Source organism: Cylas formicarius, unplaced genomic scaffold (genome assembly GCF_029955315.1).
Source record: "Cylas formicarius isolate icCylForm1 unplaced genomic scaffold, icCylForm1.1 PGA_scaffold_7__23_contigs__length_41026272, whole genome shotgun sequence".
Lineage (NCBI taxonomy): Eukaryota > Metazoa > Arthropoda > Insecta > Coleoptera > Brentidae > Cylas > Cylas formicarius.
In genome coordinates, this window is record NW_026844352.1 from 32,372,318 (window position 1) to 32,389,402 (window position 17,085).

General features: G+C 36.0%; 1 long non-coding RNA gene across 1 annotated transcript; it reads left to right on the forward strand.

Moving 5' to 3' along the window:
• The first annotated feature begins 8,066 nt into the window (after positions 1-8,066).
• Positions 8,067-16,993, forward strand: LOC132705720 (uncharacterized). Its single transcript, XR_009619501.1, has 3 exons — positions 8,067-8,158; positions 14,862-15,070; positions 16,813-16,993. It is a non-coding gene; the product is annotated as an uncharacterized LOC132705720 (long non-coding RNA).
• Positions 16,994-17,085: the final 92 nt, after the last annotated feature.

Sequence of the window (17,085 nt, forward strand, 5' to 3'; positions counted from 1 at the left end):
GAACGCTTGCTTTTTTTTCGTTTCTTTATTTATTTACTATTCTTTTGAAAACAGCAAACTGTTCTCACCAACATGTATTTTACATATAGGGGCAGGTTTTTCGTAAAAAAAAACGTAGAAAAGGTCTTATAAAAAGATCCTCTAGGGTATTAAATTTATTTACTCATTAAAAATGATTTCCTATCAAGTGTAAAAGACAATGTCTATCCAGTACAGTTATCTGAACTTTTTAGCTGCAATCGAAAAGCGAGCTTTAAGCAAAAACAATAAGCTTTTAGGGCGGGTTTTCAAAGTTGAAAGTTACAGATCCTAGAACAAACTTGAACTACGCAAGGCTACTTAACTTTCCCGTTTATCCTGCTACACCTGGACTATGTTTCATCCTCCAGAACCTGTTATTCTGGAGTCGTTATATTTATAAGGCGATTTAAAAGCCAAGGAACCCAGTTTGAGGTAAAGGTTTCCGTCGCACCATTTAAAATTTTGAACCTTCTGGCCGCAAAATTGCAAGGGTAATTAACGCTGCAAAAATAGAATTGTCTATAAAATTTCGTGAACTTAGCGAAAACCAGCCAAGCTTGTGGAGGCAGGTGTCGATGTCCAGAGCTCTATTTTGTGTCATAACTCTCTGCTAGGTACCGTTTCGACTTGTATTATATAATTGGCGATTGGAGTTGGCGGATTTTGGGGCCTATTTAGTTAAACAAAATGGTTGTTATTTCTTGCAATAGCAGTATTTCTTTCCTCGAAATACTCAAGAACCGACAATCAGTTTAAACTCGCTATAGCGTAATATAATCTGGAATTTGTAATAACCCGACACCTGCCACCAAATTCCTCGTTTCGGGTTCGTATTCGATAGAAAATATCAATATATTAATTTGGGACAATCTCTTCTAACATTTGTTACGTTTACGAAAAATAGAAAAAATAAAAGAAAGTCAGTGTTGCGCTTTTTTTTTTGTTAAGGCTGTTAGGTAATGTATATTTGTTGACGCCACTTGAAACAATGATGCTAATCTACTTGTGGCAGTAAATGCCACTGTCCAACAAAAGCGACTACAGCAAACAAAAAGTTTGAATTTTTTTTTTTGCCAGAAGCGTACCTAAATCTGCATGCATCAGGCCGCACACTTTGGGGGAGCGAGGGGGCGTCGACCCCTGGCAACAACAACAACGTTGGGGTAGGTAACTGCCGTAACGTAAACAAAAATGGCGACGAATGCGACAACAACCACTTACGGCGTTTTTTTTTCCGTCCAGTATCGATACAAATGGACGTCCGCACCGCACAACGGACGCAGTAGGGAAAGGGGGGGTCGCGCGTCGGACTACCCGGAAACACTGCCGCTGCCGCGGCTCCGGGGTTCCGCACGCGACTAACGTTCCTGAATCGACACCAACTCGACTCCGGAGCCCGAGAGATGAATCTGCAACAAAGGCCGACGACGACGGTGAATGGAAGCGGGCGGCTATTGGTCGCCCAACGGTGACGTCATCACATTGATTGTTAAATTCTCACGTGTCCTGCTGCGGATTCATATCGTTTTGCGCGGATATATTTATCTACAGGTGCCGCCGCAGGGGATTATTGCTGGAGTGGTGGGGATTTATTTGTTTTTTTAACGGAATGTTGTTATTAAGATGGCATAAGCCGTTCTTGGGCGCGACTAATATAAAAAATAATAATACGAACACAACTATTCAAGTTCACAAAAAACAAAAACATCTCTTTCGCGAAATTTTGATAAAGCAACAAAGTTGAAATGTCCCAAAAAAAAAAAGAATCAACTATTACTAGAGACCACTAAGTAGGCTTCTTCGTTATGTGTCTACGTTAATAATGAGTCCCGCCACATTCATTCAAATATTCCGGTTATCGGAGATCAGAGTTTTACTGAAGCTAACCAAAACTAAACAGAAATTTAAGTTTTTGTCACGCAGATTTTATTGATTCTGACATAATAATAAACAAGGCACAATTTCGAAACTTCAATTTAAATTTGATTTTATTTAAAAGTTATATTTATTGAATAATTTTATACGCAAACCATACAAACGGTAGAGCCTCTATCCCGATTCTGAATAAGGCTTTTGCGTTTTTTTAGGGCTATTTGGATAAATTTTAATTGGATTTAATACAAATACCAGCACTGAATATGCTCACTGACAAGAAGAACCAAATTTTGCAAAAACCAGTGGCGTACCCGTACATTTTTAAAATTGGCAGCTCTTGCAAAAGTATTATTTTTGCTCAGTGAGCTTTTTTAAAGGTGTGGCATCCGTCAGAAATATTTTTTCCCAATCCGGCTAAAATCAAAGCGCCGTATAATAAAAGATTAATGGCGGAAATCTTGCCCTCGGGGGTGGGGGGTTTGGGGAGCACCAAACTCCCAATGACGTCATAGCGAACGACGAGGGTGGGGGCCGGGTCAATACTTGTTGCAAAATGTGTCAACGGGGAAACTAGGGCACTGGAGTTAGCGAGAGGCGAGGGCGGAAGTTGCGGGTTCTATGACCTCCCCATAATTCAAAATTGCCGAATAATTTGTTGCTCCAATGAAGGCCTGTTTTTATTTTTTTTTTATTCGCAATCACGATCGCGAACAATACAAGTTGTCCCTCATCGTTAATAAGCCTATTAGTTCAAATAGAAATGGACTATCCACGGTCAACGTTTCAAGGTTAAGAGGGTGCGAAAATTCATTCGTTCAATAAAAATATTCAATTACAAAACATTGCATAAGCACCAGTTAGAATTGAATCGTAGCTTATTTTCGACTATTCACGTATTAATTCGATGTAGAACTGCAAAACGCATTCGAAAAAACGTTTAATTTAAAAAAAAAATGACTGGATCGTATAGAATGTTCTGGGCATGAATCAGAAATCCCCTATGATGACATTTTATTTGACACAGACTATTCTGATAATAATAGTAATTACATAGCTCGGCGTTGCCAATTATGGTCAGCAACTCAGTCAAAAATCATGGCAACCTGCGGCGCATCAATTTTATATTCTAAGGTAGTTCCAGAATCAACCCAATTACATTCTCAATTTATAACGTAAGTGATGGAATTCACCAAACAACCCTTCCCTTTCTATTTATTGGGTTAATTCCAACTTTTTTTGTTTAATCGCTTTAATATCCCAATCTGAAATACCAATCGCGACGCGACCCACGTCGCTCCTACTCTGAACAGTCCTTAACGCTCTCGTCGTACGTGGGCGACCAAAACACGCAACATGAGCGATGCAGGCGACGCCTATTTATCAAATAATGGCGATGTCGCGCAATTGACGCGGAAATCGAGGCGATTATGCAAATCAAAATATTTGATTTTTGTCGCCGACTCGCAAGATTTTATCAGTTGCCGTTTCTTCAATATGTCCCAAAACTTTATAGAATGTTTAATAAGTACCGTGAAAACTTGCCGAATGTAAAAAACGACATCCTTTCATATCCAAAGAGCAGTGAATCAATTGCTGGACTCCGTAATTCATCATATAAACGATTTGCGTCCTTTTGAACTGTGTCTTATTCGTCGGTCTTTTCTTTTTTGCTTCTATCGAATATTTCCAAAAAAATGCAATCAGATAGTACGACTTTTCTCTGGAGGGTCAATATTAAATTAATTTTTTTTAACGGACTTTGTACGAATCGGCCCATTTTGACAGATCTCTCACAATCGACATGCTACCTTACGTTATTGAAGTGACGTGACGTGAAGTAACTACTGATCACGGGGCAATCCCCACTGAATGCGGAAAGTGCAACATCAGGGACAACGGAGTGTAACTGAATGGTGCGGCAATAATTAATTGGTATTTATATATTGATCTACTGGTCCAAATTATTTAAATTTTTTATTAACGAACTACCAATTCTTCTTGAAGATGTGCCTCTGGATATTCGTAGAAGTATGTTATTCCAACACGACGAATGTCCTGCACATTTTGCGGTTAATGTTCGTCAATTTCTTGACGATACGTTTCCTACGAGATGAGCAGGGAGCGGGGGGTGAAATATATATGATCCGACTTATACTAGACACCAGTCGCCGTACCCCTAGGAGGGAAATGATAGCAGCCGTAATGTCAACCAGACAAAAATTGCAGTCGTGTGTCGAGCCTGATGGGCCACAATTTGAATATTTAGGGCTTCGCTAAGTATTCGTTGAGGTTCCTTTTCATTTAAGCCGACTTGCTTTTATTATTTTAAATCAATCTGCGTCTTACAAAACGAAACTTTCAAAAGCACTATTTAATCGTTTCCTTCCCATATTTAATAATCATAATCAAGCGCGCCAATAATACCGCGTTTAAAGAAAAGAAGAATATGATGATATTGTTCATAATAGTTACATAGACAAAATTTTGTAAAAATCAAATTTTCTTATTCGATATAGAAGTTGCGCTCTCTAGCGGCCATTGTAAGCACTTAAAATTAATTTCCAGCAAATTTTCATGGTCTGTTTAAATTATAATTCACAAAAACAAAATAAATTTCTTCATTCAAATAAAACTGTAGTTTATATATGTTATTATTGCCTATATTTAGTTTAATAATATTTTCTCTCGCTTTATTATTCACGTTATAACATCTTCTATAATATTTTGTTGCAATTAAAGTAATAGCTTTGTGCGCAGGTCAAAAGTTCCGTAACAGTCGTATCTCAGAAACTATGGCATGAATACTTTTTTTATTACAGTCAGTCAATTAAAAAGTTAATATTATTTAGTTTAAGACAATGGAAGATAATTTGAAATAAGAAACTTCAGACTTATGGCACCAAGACTATAAACTTGGCATTATTATTCATATAATTATTGGATCAAGTGAACAAAATTTCAAAACAAATTGCAAAGTTGACAATTTAAATAATTCGCTTTTGCGGGATTGACTAACCGCGTGTAATGTTCTGTTCATCGGTCAAAATATTAAATTGTCACTGAATGTATTATCTCCTTTTAATTTAATCCGTTTTTAGGAGACATATTTAGAAAACAATTTCCGATCAAAATTTAATATCCCATTGTGCTACGTTGTATTTGACAATGCATTTTGCATCCGCATACCGTTGTGCTTCAATGGGTAAAAGAGAGGACCACTGTGCGACGCTGTATTTGACAATGCATTTTACAGCGACATACCGTTGCGCTTCAATGGACAAAAGAGAGGACTGCTGCGCGATGTTTTTTTCCGGTATCCGGTCGTCCCGGAACAATTTCCGCAGAGCGCTTCAGAATGAAGTCGTCCCATATTGCGGCGCTCGCGGGGCGTGGGGACAAGCGATACGGCAGAGCCGATGACGTCACCGCGGTGGCTGCGAAGCGGGTTAAATTGGGTCAGCGGCGAGGGTGCGATGCCCCGGTTAGGTGCGGGTTCGAGGCCGTTGCTGCACGGGATTCATTCTGGCTTTTTAGATGAATTGCTGCCTCCGATCTGGTCTCCAGGACCGGACCCGGTTGGAGCTACGCCCGGATATCCATTCATTCGTCTCGGAAAAACTCCAGGGGGGCGGAGGTAGATTAGGTGTATTACTTTTATGGGCGCAGGAGGGGGTGACGAATTTCGCCGCGATAAACAATTGATGACCGCCATCTTTTTTTTTAATAAACAATTCGAGATAGATTTAATAATTTATTTTTTACATAATCATAAAATAAATAAAAGGGTGCTATTAAAGTTACGTTAGTGGTAGTTCTGTCTGTCGTTCGTATTTGTAAGACGGTATTTGCGCCAGTTATGCGAAAAATACATTAGATACTTTTCGTTATAAGTAATAACAGTACCTAAACAAAAACAACAACAGAACGGTGGAAAGAAAATGCAACAAAATGTGTCAAACAAAATCGATCATCATATACCGGGTGTCCCAGTAGGAGCACTGAGGTAAGGTTTTAGAGAAACGGACGGTATTAGGAGTTTGAAAAAAAAACTAAATCGGACAAGATAACATTCTCGAAATTATTTTCGAGTTTCTGGGGGCGTCATTGTTAAATTAAATTATAAAACTGGATTTCCACTAAAATTTATAATAATTCTCGCTTGAAATGAGTTCTGTCTTTGAACTCAGACAAATTCAAATGATTGTTGTTTCATGCTGTTCTCTGCATCGTAACAGAACCAAATAAAACGCTAATAACCCGAATTTATTGCTTAGGATGCCGAATACTAATTGAAATCAAAATAAAATGTAATGTAAAATCTTTATTACTCTTTTTACAATCTCTTCAAAGGGCACCAAATTACTGTCTCACTCCCTAACGAACTAATTTAATTAACTATAGCCGTATTTAAGTAGTAAAATAAAAAAATCTCCATAAATAATTCATTTATTATTATTAAGATTGCCATGAAAACAAATTTAGTTTTTATCTAACCAAACGCATCTTTCATGTCGATATTTGTGATACTTGTCAATTACTTGTTTGTCAAAAATGTGTTTAAACATATCGTTTTTAAACTTATCTTATCTCATTGCCTAGAAGAAATCGACAGGTTTGGAACGAATAATGACCTAAATAACGCAAATTTAATAAAATTGGTTAGTTAGTGAACAATTTATTAGTTTATAGTTATAGTTTACTAAATCCAATTACTAATGAATATAATAATGATAATAACAAATTAATTGAAAACAGGCAAGGATATCAAAACATAGTTATCTCAGCTACGGTGAGCCCTTCCAAGGTATTGTGAAAAAAGTAATACGTAATTAATAAGGTTTTATTAATTTTTAGGATAAATAAATCGAATCGCGGTTTGAACTAGCTTATTCGGCCCTTATTTGACTATTCGAAGTCGTATTGTTGCATTTATTCCTCTTTCAGATTTTTTTTTGTCAGAAAACGTCATCTGCTGACGAGATAATCAATCGCAATTGCGTCACTCATAGCACAATAATTAATAGTTTATTTAAACGCGTTAAGAGTTTTTGGTGATATGGACATTTATGTTGGGAAACGTTCGAACACCCCACCACTTTCCTTGCAGAGACAGAACATACAACACTTAATAAAAATCATTTAAATTTGTCGCACCCTAAAAATGGAACTCACTTTAACCATAGTTGATATTAGAAATTTTTTGTAGAAACCGATTTTTAAAATTCAAGATTATAAATACACCCCGTGGTCATTTCGGAAACTAGAAAATAATTTCCAGCGTTTTCTCTTGCCGATTTACTTTTTTTTAAATTTCTAGTGACGCCTGTTTCCATAAAATCGTACCTCGTATACTGGCAATTGACATCCTTTGTGGAATACTTATCCACAGAATCCCGTTAAAACAAAGCCAATTCTGGAAGATTAAAAGTCACTGGCAAAATCATAAGCAGTAAAATTCCAAAAAGCAAATACAGAAAACGCGTGCCATGGTTTTCCCATCAAAATCATCACGCAGCAAAGCTAAGGAGATTGCAACTTAATTGCAATATAACACTAACTAGCCAAAATGTTCTATGCGTTTTTTTTTTCTAGATAAATGTGTAAACCATAATCTTGTTGTGACCCTCCACTCATTACGGATGAAGAAAAGTGAAATTTTCGAGTTAGGTTGTCCCTAAAAATGGAGTTATAATCAATTCATATATTAAACATTTTTATTTTATACCGATTCAAATCAGTTCGCTTTGTCGTATTTTCGGCTGAAACCAATCTTCCGGCTAGTTAATAATAAGACGGTACAAAAGCGGCCTCTAAAAATAGGCCGCTCCCTCGCGAAAACGGAAATAAAACCAGGCGGGGGTGCATCGTCAACTTCTATTTTAAGCCGAGAAAAACGTTTAATGCAATTTCTCAGAAGCCGCCCCGCGCTCACGCGAAAAGGTCGCGACGGGAGCGGGCCGGAACCTACACACCCCCCGCATGTTCGACGGAATTGAAAGCAGAAAACATTTAATGTCTGTGGTCCATCGCTGCCGAGCAGTCAATAAGAGACGAGGGAACGACACCCATCGGTCGATTGCGGAAGCAAAACGCTTGAGTACAGGTTTCTGTGTCGGACTCGCGTCCTCGTAGTCGCCGTCACGGACGATATAACGAGCAAGGAAAAAGATTTTGTTTTCTGTGTTTTAGGTTTTTCCAAAATGACCGCGCTCAGGACTATACGAAACGCGAAAGAAACATTTAGAATTTTTTTAAATTTGAGGTAAGGCAGTTTTCGCAGGCGTTTCTGAAAAACTTTAAGCTTGCAGTACTCTTTTTTTTATGCATAATAATAATAGTGGTGGGAGTTATGCAATGTACATACGCTGTTTTCATTAATTTATGAAAAAAAGATGGCCGTTACTTAAAAAAGTATTCGGTCAGGCAAAATGGCTAGTAGGTTAGTAACTTATGGTCATCAAACATTTCTAAATCAGTTAATGTCATACCAGACTGTCCTAAATTATTTTGATTAACATCTTAAATATATACCTTAGCTGCATCGGCGACCTATGTTTAATAAAAATTCATCAATATAAATGTTCTTAGGTAATATCTAAATAAAATAAAGTTCTCTTTGTTAATAATAACATGGAAAAATATATTTTAATTTAATTTAATTTAATGTAAATTTAATGTAAATTGTTAATGCTCTCCTACGAGTATTAGCACTAATATGATTTTATTATATCTAAATAAACATAAAAGTTCATCCCTGATGATCTGTCCTACAATACCGACTGAAGTGTTTTATTGCCGTCAATAATCAAGACGATATACTTCTAGGTGGACCATACGTTACACAGTTACAGCTTACTTTCCACTGGGCTTAAAACAAAGGTGATTTTATGTTTTTATTATTTTACAATACACCAATAATATTCAACAAAAAGCGATTCAAGTTATTTTCTATGCAATTACCTATATTATCGGAACAAATAGAAAAATTAATTTACTAGCAATGGGCTTTTTTTTCGAGAAAATGCAGGTGGTTCCAGATTGCTTTGATTTTAGGAAATATTTTAGCACACCAACGTGTTAAAAATTATAAACGAAATAAAAGAAAGCGCAGAAGGAAGGAAACCGACACGCTGGATCACAGAATGTTGATGCAAAGCTCGCCTATTATGAATTTTTACAAAAAGCTATACATTTTTTCGGAATATAACTTGCAGCGTATGAATTTCTAATGGTCCGTGTGAAGATAGTTCCATTAAAGAAGGGAGCAAAAACAATAAGAAACTAAGTTTTCAGGCATATAACAAAATGATCTGCTTTCATTTTATTATGTGCCTCAAAATTTAGTTGCTTATCTGTTATTATGCCCAAAATTTTTGCTTACTTACGTCTTAAAAAAATATTTACCAAAAAAATATTGCCAGCAAAAATGTACCGAAAAACATGTTTGATAAACTTCTTGAGTCGTTTATTAAGCACTTGCTCGGGTACGCTCCGCTTATACTCAAACAAAACTCGTGACTTAAATTCCATTTATCAAACTTGTCGCATAATCTATTATTACCACCTTAAAAACGGAGTTTCATCAAAGGCAAAGTATTACCTTTGTGATACACTTGTATTGAATTATGGCACAAAAACTTTAAGGATGGACTTTAGAAGAAAAAACTGAGAGAAAGACAATCTTAACAATTGCTTAATACTATTTGAACTGGGCCCCACTTCATCGCACGGCAGCTTCGAAAATCTTTTGCATTTATCTCCCACATTGTCTTGTTTTTATTCCCTTTTCGCATTCTTTCGAGAGAGGATTTCGTTTCTCTTTTCGTATTTTTATTTTCATCAGTCGTTAGTATATTTTAATTTATCTCTTTCGGTAGCCTGCACTTGTCACTAGTATAGTTCTGATAGTTAACATCGTACGAAATGCACGTTTTCTTCCCTCTGCCTGCCCACTCCTATTATGGCCCCTACAGACGGACGTTGATGTCCGCGTTGATAAATGCGCATGCGTACATACAAAAACGTTAGTGTCAAATGACTTACAAAATTAAATATTTTAAGAATCTTTATCCATGATTAATTTATAAAGCTTTAAACTAATATCAATTTCAAAAAAGTATTTTCTAAAATCAATTATTTTTTCTTTACTTATTCTGGAAAAAAGATCGGTGAGAATTAAAAATATTAAATTATTAATAAATTGTAATTAAACAAATAGACAAAGATAATATAAACTACTATTTATTGAATAAGTTTTAAAACTTTACAATCATTCTTGCCCTTTGCCAACAAAATAGGTTAAGTATACAATTTTGGAACGTGTCATTGAGTCTCTAGTTCAATAAATATGTAAATTATTCACAATCTTCGTATAGATAAATAACTTTTATTGGCGTGACACAGTTAGTCCAACTTCTTTTTCAATAATTTATTTTAAGGATAAACCCCTAAAGGGGAGTTTTAGTCAAGTAATATTTTACTTAGTTCCGAGTCAAAACGGGGATTTAAAAAGTATATAAATTATTTAAATGAGAGCATAATAAGCACTCACACCTTGATCTACAAATTATCGATAAGGACTGACTTTTTAGACGATAGTGTCGTTTGCAACAATGTAAACAACAATATATTTTCGATAATTGATTCGTACGCAAGGATTGTTTGTTTTGGTCTCTGGCCAATTTGTGGTCTAAATTTAGTGCGTTTTAGACTTAATGACGGACCACGCGTCAGGCGCTGGTTTGGCATAATTGTTGGACAGACATTTTTCTACCGGTTGACAACGTGTGAAAATAAAAACGAAAAAGCGGACGGGTTTTAACGGAAACGCTTGTTGAGATACAGGGCTGCATAAACTTAATATATGTAAATTAAAAATTTAAATCCGCTTTTAACTATTTATTTTTTATACTATTGCTCGTCCCCAATATATACCTACTATAGTATATACCGAGAGTCCACTCACATAAATACAAGTTAGTTTAACTTGAAGTTATTTCCGGTAATACTAAAAATACTTCCGACATTATTTTTTCACGGACTTATTTTAGATTTCGGAAGAAATTTACAAACATATTCTAACTGGAGCTTGTCGAGCTCTCCTTTTTGATCAAAAAGTCCAAAATTTCCCACGGAATTTCGTTTCTCTTTTACCACCATCAATTTTAATTTTTCTTATCGACACCGTATTGGATTTTTCGGTTTTCGGTGACCTTTTTCACTACACTTTAAATGACAAGCTACATGATCCATACTACAAGATCCGAATAAAATAAAGTCTTTACGCCACATTGTAGATTTTTTTTTAATGTTGCATGTAAATGACATTTCGACAGCTCGTCAGTGAAGACGTGCCTTACTAACAAAAAATGGCCAACGTATTAAGTTCAATAAATCTTATAGAGGTTTTTTCAAACCATATATGGACCCACGCATCTCATTGGGGCTATTATTACCCAAAACGTTCCAGCCGCAACGAGAGCCCATTGGCTAGAATTACAGAATGAAACCAGGGCAATGCACCCTATTTGACCTACTTAGGAGCTCGCGATGACGTCCCACGGACGTCATTCACGCCAGAGGCATGTATTCCATTCTGTTTTAACGATCCGGCTATTAGTTCGGAGCTTGGGATTAGAGTATGGATTATTCGGGAATACAGCAAACTAAATAAGAATTTCCCATTCGATTTTACTTTAAATGAACAAGGCGTTGATTTGGTAAATTACGTTAAATGCGGTATTTTAAAATACCGATTTTTTTGTTAAAAACACATTTTCAATCTGTCGCTGAAGAGTGCAATTTTTTCTGAGACATTTAAATTTTCTAGAGTTATTTTATTTCATTTAAAATCAAACTGGTATTTTTACACGTGATAGCGACTTTCATACATACGACTCTTAGTAATAATACTTAATAAATAATAAATTTAATTTTTACATTACTTTCGACCATTTTGTACTATTTTTAACTAAATAAGTATCCTTGGAAAAATAAATGTATATTATACTACAACAATGACTTCAGCGACACACAGGAATGGAGCCGGCATCTTTATAAAAAGGAAATCGTAAAATTCGTCAAGAATTAGTTTCAAGGAATTGTTTTGGGCAAATTATTGCATCCAAATTGGGTACCATCCAGATCACCATCTCAGGAACGACTTCAAAGTGTGGCTCAAAAGACATCAAACTGTTGCTGCACTGTTGTTCAACTTATTTCCGGACATGGTTTTCAAATAAGCCAGGATTACGGGGTTAAAATCGATAGTGAATAGACATTCTATGTGACAGTCCCAGGGTTTCCAATATCTTTCGAGCTCGATCAACACTGCATTGGAAGAAAGGGCGTTAAACATAAATGTGGTTTAAGCAACGTTACTTGGTAGCCAACCATAGGTAGACGCTTTTCTGCCACTGAATTGACAATTAATATATTAACAAACAAGTGTGTATTGTGTAGTGTGTATTTGAGTCACGAGCGGAGCGAGCGCTTAATAAACGAGTGACTTAAAAAGTTCACCAAACGTGTTGCATACGACCGTTCGTTTTTGGGTCCATTTTTGCAAAACAACAAGAATACATTCACTGACATGACCGTCAGAATTGAGAAACATCAAAATTCAAGCCGTGCGGTAATATATCCGCAAACATCCGATTGCTCCCAAACCCGTACGTAATATTCCGGAATTTGCCGAAGTGGATCGGATAGGTGAAAAAGAAAACTGACGAGGTGCGCATACCACGGTGTATAATTGGGCATTTTACAAAGGGAAATGGAAAAAAGGCGTTAATATGAACAAAATTCCTCTTACGTGATTGCAGTGTGAACAAAATGTTATGGATAAAACATGAATTTGCGGGAATTCTCACAGAAGCAGTTATTTATTCATTGACGAGAAATCTTAGTCCATAATCATGAAAATGCATTTTGTTAATAACTTTTACGTAATATATATAATCAAATAAATAGCTCTTGAGTTAAGCAATTTCACGTTATGATGTTCTGGTTTTCTTCTGTGTAAGGATATAGCTACTGGAGTTATGTAGGTCCTATCTAAGCCGATAATATAGAAACATGCGAAGCAACTATGAAAAAAAAATCGAGTTTACTTGATACCAACTTGATATAATTATTAAGGATTTTAGGAAATATTTTCATTGTGGCTTCTTAATTTCAAGCTCCCAGGAAATTAACAAATCTTCTGCTTTCCATTAGTTCAGTCGGCCTTGGTTTTGAGTGAAATTGACAGTAATATATTGAAACGTGAATGGGTACCTGAAATCAAAGAAAGAATCATTAACGTACAGTTTTGTTCATAAAAAAACCGTGTTATGGGTCTTTGTCTTACTAGTTTTTGTATTATTTAAGCAATTTGAAACAGTCTTTTGTGGTTACCTTACTTTAAGTAGCATGGGTGATGCATGACTGAACAACGTAACGCAGATCAGGAAATAAAATGTAGAGTTGAAGTAGCTCGTACAACATTCAAAAGCATGAAATAACTCGTTTGTGTTGCTGTCTGAATATATCAAACGCCGTACGTGAACTCTCGACAACTGTTCAGTGTCATAAGTTTATTAATTTCAAGGATCAGGTCTCGTGGTTGAATAATGGACCGCAATATGCAGTGCAGAACGTATAGAATCGCTGAAGACATAGAATAACTCGCCAACGTCAAAGACCTGACAAGATACAAGAAGAAGACAAGAAAGTCTTGGATATATATATGGTCAATTTTTTTAACCAAAACTATTTTGAATAAACTCAATCAATAAATCGAGGTAAATCAAAATATTTTATAATGGGTAACTCATATTTATAATGTTCTCATAGGCGGGTAATTTCAATGAGCGCGTCGGTATCCACAGCAAGTCCGAGCTTCCAGAATCCTTGAGTTGAAACGTTTTAAACGTTCAAAGACGACACCGAATAACAAAAATAATTAGAATTTAGTTGCTCTCTAAGACACAACATTTTCAGTCTAAAGAGAAAGCTGAGGGATTTGTATCTATGTCTGGTAAATGCTCAACATTTTTTACTATTATTATGTATGTATGATAGCGTTCTTTAAAATCGATTATTTCTTCTGAAGAGATTGCGAACATCGGAGTTACACCCTTTTCCAAAATCATCAAGGAAATTATGAGCGGCGTATGGGTACTTATGTTTTTCGTCGTTTCAACGGTTTCTAAACGAAACTCTTGAACAGGTTGGATTCGTGGAAATCTCCGCAAGATGTGGAAATGCGGAGCTAATAAGATTCAACGAAACATTTTTAAAATGTGGTAACAAAAGGCGACTTCTTGTAATCTAAAATTGTGCAATAACAATCTGGCAGGAAAATTGAGCTCGCATTGTTTTCTATTACAAAATTTAAGAGACACAGTCTCTGTAGATATTTTAAAATTAATATATTTTGGTCTAATACAGTCTTCTATCTCTTAATGTTTTGGAAAAGCTGAGGAGATTTTGGAAAAATATTTATTCCCCAAAAAAGTCACAAGATCATGAGGCATAAGCAGGTCACACTCTTGTAGAGAATAATTAAAAAAGAAATATCTTATATTGATTTTTAATTGTCTCTAACAAACTAACAAAAATATCATTAAAAGATGCGAAACGATTAGGAATAAACGCCTATACCACCTACCTTTTTAAGATTATACCTTGATCCAAACTATATGGGTATAAAGTACCTAAATAAGTTATTTGAAATAAATAGCGATCATATGGCACACCTCAAAACAATTGCCTTAAAAACACATTAATTTTTTTTTGTTAAATGAAAATAGTGAAAATACAAAATAATGTTTAAATGGGTTTGGTCATCAATATATACATTTCTTAATTATATTTTGTGTATACGTTGTCGTTCAGAGAAATTAATAAATGCTTACCTTACCTTAGCTTTCAACAATGCTTGGAAGTCTCGTCAGGCGGTGACAGGATAATTTTTGTTTTAGGATTATTCTCAATTTCCCAGAGTTTGATAAGTGAATCATTAATACTTTGATTTGAAATTTCACATAAGGGTGTTAGAAGTAACCGGCCCATCAGCGCTTTTAGTATATCCCATTAAAATGTAGGAAATGTAGGAAAACATCAGCACTAAGAAATACATCAACAGCTACCGGTCCACATATTACAAATCACTGCATTATTCTCGGAAAAGGTAAACTCGGTCTGATTGCAGAGGAGTATTAACATATTGGGTTGTTCGGAAAGTCATTTCGTTTTTTTTGGGGAACATGAAAGACAGTTTTCGTATAATGAATAAACATTTTATTAAATTATATATTGGCCATTCTGGTCCAACACCTTTTGCCATCTTTCTGGCAGTAACATAATTTCCCTCTCATAAAAGTTTTGGTTCTTGCTGGCAAAAAACTGGTTCAGGTGGTTTTTGACATCTTCATTTGAGGTAAAGGTTTTGCCATCCAAAAAATTTTGCAGGGACCGGAACAAATAGTAGTCGGAAGGCGCCAGATCTGGAGAATATGGTGGATGTTGCAGTACGTCCCATTCAAGCTGTAAAAGTTTTTGGCGAGTGACCAAACTTGTGTGAGGTCTCGCATTATCCTGGTGGAACACTACACCCTTCCTGTTGATTAATTCGGGCCTCTTCTCTTTAAGTGAATCATTCAATTTGTCCAGTTGATGACAATAGATTTCTGAATTAATCGTTGTATTGTCCGGAAAAAGCTAAAAAAAAACGATTCCTTTGACATCCCACCAAACGGAGAGCATTACCTTTTTTTGGTGAATGTTGGCTTTTGACACGCTTTGAGCCGGTTCATCTTTTCTGCTCCATGACCTTTTGCGTTTAACATTGTTGTATACAACCCATTTTTCGTCCCCAGTAATAATCCCCTTCAAAAATGGATCATTTTCTTGACGTTTGAGGAGCGAATCACACACGTCAACGCGACGACACAAATTTCGCTCCGTAAGGACATGGGCACCCACACATCGAGCTTCGAGGTTAAGCCCATGCCTTTCAAATGGCCATAAACAGTCGAATTCGACAAATTTAATCTCTCACCGATCTCTCGTGTGGTTATTCGCCGACTTGCATCAACTAATGCCTTTATCGCATCTTTGTCAGCTTCGACCGGCCTTCCAGACCGTGGTGCATCTTCGACATCAAAATTGCCGGATCGAAATTTTGCAAACCAGTTCTGGCACTGGCGTACTGTTAACACGCCTTCTCCATACACATGCGTCAATTTTTTTCTCGCTTGGACAGCATTTTTACCTTTTCTGAAGTAAAAAAGTAAAATATGACGAAAATGCTGCTTATTGCTCTCCATATTTAAAAGGGCACCAACCAAAAACTACTGCGTAGAATTAATAGAACTTTTTCACACACAAGCCTTGCAATATCAGCTCTCAAGACATATAATGGTTATGCGGCTTAAGTGTGAAGTTGGTTTCGAAAAAACGTAATTAAGTGCTCTGACGGGAAAAAACGAAATGACTTTTCGAACAACCTTATATTTATAAATCCTAATTTTGTCTTACTTGCTGGTGTGTGTAATGTACCTGAATTATTAAAATTGTTTTGTTTAGAGCTGTGATTTTGAATCGGGTGTGTTTTTGTTTATCGTCGGATAACTGTTAATATAACGTTGAACCACGGCTTTATCTACATGGACTAAACTATATTGGCAGTAACCACCATGTAGCTACTAGACAGATATGCCTATGCTGACAATGCAGAAACTCATGAGGCAACTATGTATAAAATTTTTGAGAAGGTCCATTCAACATGCGTGATATTTAAAATTTCATTTTTAAGTAATGGTAGCTCTAATCACAAATTCTGACGTAGGACCCATAAGACCTTGCGGGTTTCAACAAGCAACATGGCTGCCGATACATTGTCGATATGTCGAAATCCTATTAAATTTTCAGGCAGAAAAGGAGTTAAGGTCTGGAAAAGCAGTGCAGACTTGCAGCACTCACGTCGGCGTCAGTATAATTCTGTAATTAATTCAGCGTTTTTGTTCTTCAAGCCCTGTAGATACGATGCAATTTCTACGTCTATTTTGTATATAAGGCATTTTTTTGGTAAATCGACAAAAGCGTTTGTTTTCATAAACTCAAAAATAACTTTGAGACGCTAGATATCGCACATGCAACATCTATGTGAAAAAATGTTCATGAAGCACCTCCTATAGACAGTTA